This window comes from Galendromus occidentalis, unplaced genomic scaffold (assembly GCF_000255335.2).
Source record: "Galendromus occidentalis unplaced genomic scaffold, Mocc_1.1 scf7180000077485, whole genome shotgun sequence".
In the NCBI taxonomy this organism is placed as follows: Eukaryota; Metazoa; Arthropoda; class Arachnida; order Mesostigmata; family Phytoseiidae; genus Galendromus; species Galendromus occidentalis.
In genome coordinates, this window is record NW_003805473.1 from 1,305,035 (window position 1) to 1,310,352 (window position 5,318).

Sequence of the window (5,318 nt, forward strand, 5' to 3'; positions counted from 1 at the left end):
CAGACCAGAGCGTTTTCGGTACACAGTAAATGGACTCGTCCATCGAGCTAATGATACGAGCTCAGGGCAAACTCACCGTCTTGCGATTGGAACCTTGATTTGTCTTACAGGACAAGATGAATCTCAATACGGGAAGAGCGCGGATCCGACCATGATCAGAATTTAAGATCTCAACTTCTCTCTCTCTCTGTCGTGGAGGAAGTCACTGCCTTCGTGCCTCACAGGCGACACCGCTCTTATCGACAATGACGTCATCCAAGGGATACGAATCCACCGGCAGCTAACAGGATCGAGATTCATGCGACATTGTCACGATTCTGCCGCAGCTCCGATTCTCATGCGTTCGCATCGTTTTGGACCAGTGAATCCCCAGTGTCATTCATCCTTCTGGAGGTGGAGAGTCGAACATGAATTTCGGTCACCGATCTGCTGAATGGCATTTTTGAAGCCGCAAGCGAATCAAGTCACGTCGCTTCCTACTTCGTCTACACAGGCAATAAAACAGGGGTCTCACATGTAACAAAGTCAAATTCTACGGCAGAGAATCAGCGAAACTCCGAATCATTCTTGTAGACTGAAATGGATCTTTGATATTTGCAGGTTGGTTTTGATTGAGCTCTGTCGACCGTACCGCAAACTAATGTTCCACTTAAGAGTATGGCTCGCATATCACTGGCTCGATCGAGAGCTTCTCTCTCCGGGACTCTGCATCTAATCGTGTACATCAGCGCATCGTCAGCATGAATGTCCACTCGAGCAGAATGGTAATTCAAAACTTCAACAAGGAAAACAGAAGCGATCACCTAAGACTCGGTGTAATTTCCGCGACTCACGCATACTTTCTGACGGATGCAGAGACTCCATGTCAGCGTACGGAACGATTAGATAATATTCATCTCCGATAAGTGATATCAACGATTTTTGGCATAGACCCAGCTCGAAATCCCACGCATAGACTGATTAGAAACGGGTCTATCCCGTCGTCTCCACCATCTGCCCCTGCTCCACCATTGATGTCATTAAGAACTACTCACCTAACACAAACCATCATCTCTTCCAGCTCACACACGCGAAATATCCTTCTGGTATATTCTCGGAAAGAGCGAGCACGAAACACGTCACGAAGCACCCTAGGACACACCGATGAGTTCCGAGCTCGAGCCGTGGCAGCCGAGTCTCATTCACATGGCCTAGCACCGCTGGCAGGCTGGAATCACGCTCTCGTGACCAGAGAACCCTCCTCCACTCCTCCCGCGAGGGTTCTCCGTGCCTCAAAAGCCAAGCGACCGACCGTCCGGCCGGCCAGCTATCTAGAAGGGTCACGAGTTCGTAGAATTTCCCCTCGCCTCGTTTACAGGAAGTACGAAAGTTTCGGCTCAGCCCTCCGTTTTAGGCCGCACGCAGGGGCGCTATTTCGGGCTTGCATTTTTTCGTCTACATACATATATTGCGCAGCATTCACCGGGACGAGGTGTAACGAATATGTCGTATCAGCTAGACGGGCGAGCCGAAAGCTCGGAGACATGGGGCAAACCGAAAGCGGTTCAGGAGTTGCAAACTTTCGTTTGCTGATCGAGCTAGGCTCTCTAATGAGAGCTGAATCCACCCATGCATACAACTACGTCTCGTATCGCCGTTACCTGCTTGGGAACTGTTGTGGAAACGAGAGAGAACAAGAGATTATTGATGGAACAAGCTTCCGACGGGTGCGAATGGGATTGCGTCGGAGTCTAGGCCTGCATAACCGGAATGTCCCGAGATTTGAAACATTGAGGACCTGCATGAATTCGATTAGGGACGGAAGCAACCCGAAGTAATGAGGCTGAAACTGTTTCGCTGTCGGTTTCGCTCAACTCCGATGCGACTCCCTGCTTTTTCGGGTCCTAAAAGTTGGGGAACTTGCAGGCATGGGCACGAAGACGAGAAATCCAAGGCTAGCCTCGCGTAATGAAGATGACGGTTCGAAAAATGGAATTATGTGATTCGGGCGGAACAATTAAAATTTATACAATTTCTCGAGAGGGAGAGCGCTTCTGTACAATTTATTGATGGTCCGACGTGGTGCGGGGCCAATATCCAGCTCTATTCGCTTCCGGTCTCCGTCTCCTGAAATCTTCAGGCGTCAATCATCGTTTTTCCACTTCACTTTTTTTAAGTGTGCGCACGATTCCGACAAGGGTCGGCGAACCACTTCCTCCGCAAGCTTTCCGAAGTGCTGCGGGAGATAGTGTCATTAAAATATTAAGCGGAGAGTGCGTACTCGAAAAGGATTTCAGAGCGCCGCGGGAAGGGTCGTTCAACGTCTCGCAAGGAACAAATCTTTCAGGTGTCAGAGTGCCGGCAGCGGCGTCGTTGGGTTCTCGTTATAACAAAAAAAACTCTCCAACTGTCGGAGTTCCGCACGTTTATCCTAAATCATCCTCAACACGTTTCCTGAGAGAGTCTGCACGATGTTCCCACTTTCGGAGCAATTCGACGTCGGAACCGTTTTCCGTCTTGAAGATACATATATATAATATGTTCCCGGGATCGCTCCCAGCTTGGATTGAGCAACTTATCATACTGCAAAAAGGATGAAGAGAGTCTTCTTCTTCCGGATGGAATACGAGATTGTGAATGTCGCCTTCCATTTGATGGCACTCGATTGAGTTTCGCGCAGTCTTCAGACCCACCACCGTCATTTCTTCTCCATAATCACCTTACGTCCGCGATGCCTTTCTGCATGTGGGTGGAGGCCAGGTCAAATTTTTTTTTCGACTATGGACTCACGTTCATATCCTACCGGCGAAATTACGCATTGCGCTGGTCGTGCACGCACGAATGATCAATCGCGGACTGGCCTACATTTTTCCGGACGCGCGTTGTGGCCGCCCTTCACCCCATCGATCGGAATTCCTGCCGGGGTCTCGGTCTCATTTTGAGGACGGTGTCGATGGGAGAACTGCGTCTTGAAGCGGCACCACAGCGCCGTTCAGGTTGAATGTTTGATCTGCATTTGAACGTCATGTTCTCCGAGTTCTTGAGACAAGGCTTGGAACTTCAGTTGAGCACTCAAGGAGACAAGCGGAACCGCCATGGAAACGAAGCAGGGACTTGCGACTTCGCTCAGACAATTCGAGATTGTGATCTCGATGCTATGTCCGGGGCGCGAGTTTGCGAATGGTAGGGGACCTCCACACATCTGTTTTCGTATCCAACGAAGAGTTTTGTGCCCATGCCAAACAACTGCCCTCAGAATACTGTTCGTTGGTCACAGACAACCGATTCGCTTACACCGACTGCTACTGCATAATTAATACGTTGATAAGTCCGGCGAGCTCCAGGTCTCGGGTCACGGGAAGAAGCTGGCCCGATGCGCTGTACCCATGTCTAGACTGACGAGTATACCGATCGAGTGGGCCGCAGCACGGATCTGTCGAATTCAGTTTCTTCCGGGACCTTCATCCACCGACAAATTGCCAGAAGGTGTCACAAGGGTGTGCAGAGCTTATGCGCTCGACTACCTGGACGTCGTGTCTTGCATGAGGTCCTTGCTTCTGATCTCGCAGTCGGCTGCTTCTTGCGGAAACCCTGCGGAATCCCTGCGGAAACCCTCCGGACACCTCGCGGAGATCCCAAGGGAATCCCCCGGGGAGCCCACACACTCAGCGGAAACCAAGACCGATTTTTCCGGCAAGCACGTTGTTCTGGATATTTTCGGTCATTTGTTAGAGTATTCTCCTGACTGAGTTTACAGTCCACCGAGGTCCCATACAAAATATGTCACTTCAGGCCAAGGATCAGATCAAGACGGCTTTCTGGATTAACCCAGATTCCCAGAGGGTCGGGGGAACTCAGTCGACTCTCGTAGTGTAAATGGATCTGTGCAGGGACACGACATCAGGGTCAAAACCGCAAATATTCTAGGACAGGACAGTCTTGAACATACGGGCAGTCTCCATTGAACGGGCAACCCCCTGAGTCGGGGTTCAGGTATCCATACCCTGAATGCCGCAGAAGGTCATCGGAAACGGCTTCGATTAACCATTCCGAATGGCTCACGTATTTCTACATCTTAATCCAGGGCGGAAGCATTGAAAGAAAAATTCGCTCTATTCTCTCCCTGGAAAGTAGAAGGATTGAAGAGCAGCTCCAAACATACGAGTGCCCCCTGACAAACGGGCAGGCTCTGTAGGCTCGAAACTTAGGTGAGCATTCTCTTCAATCAGGAAATCCACGGTCGAAAAAAAGTCGAAACTCGCCGCCTCAGTCTGGATGCCCCCGAGCAATCAAGAATGAGGGAACAAGCAATAATTTCACAGAGTTCCCCTCCCCGTTGATTCCGTTGAGGCTCCATTCATCGCTGAGTGGACTCCACGGACGGAGTTCGGTGGTTTCTCCCTCCGACCAGCAACTTGGAAGGGAGTAGAAAGTTCTCGGTTTTCTCGCTGATTCGAGGCATGAACCGACGGCGAGAGAGCAAAAACAACTCCGAGTATTGGTACGTGACGTGGAATATCTTAGCCAGGCGTCGCACGATAGATGAAGAAGACATGCTTGCATCGAGTGCATTCGTGCTGCGAGGAACGCCGCACCACTCAAGGTATTCCGAAAACACAATCAAGTATTCAGAATGCACGAAGATTTCCATGAGAACAAGTCGAATCGATCTTTCTTTCTTCTCTGGGACAGAAGCCATCGATTCGGATTCTCGCCGATTCGAATACAATTCTTCGACTCTGGAATAACGGAGAGAGTGACCATCGTTCAACGGAGACTAGACAGATGGGAAAATTTCCAGAGCCCGATGTTCATAAGCGTAAGCAAACGCAGAATTCTCGGAGTCAGCCCCTCTGAGGAGACGTCTGGCATCGGAGAAGGAACAAGCGGCCCATTCATTATTCGAATAAATTATATTCGATTAGTCCGGAGCGACGACCAACCGAACGAACGATACGCAGCTTCGAGTGTCGGTTTCATTAATATCCGTTAGGCGGCCGCTTCTCGAATAAGCCCTGGAATACTCCACAGCTACGGAAACCGCACTCGGCCCGACAGTAAAACGACCGCAACTGACTAAGGATCCCGCTCGACGTAAACGGTGGCTGGGTACGCTCCTCAGACTCGCTGTACTCCTCCCGAAGAAGTATTGACCTCTGACCCGAGCAGAAAAGCGAGATTTCCGAGCGCCTTGTCTCTCACCCGCACTTACAAAGAAGACGGCCCATTTGTTTCAATTTGAGGCGAGTCTGAGCTCGCGCTGCAGGAGCTCAGACTCCCCTCGCCTCATTGAAAGGCTCGGGTCGTTTCCGGCGAGAGTCATCTGCGTTCCGTCCAGG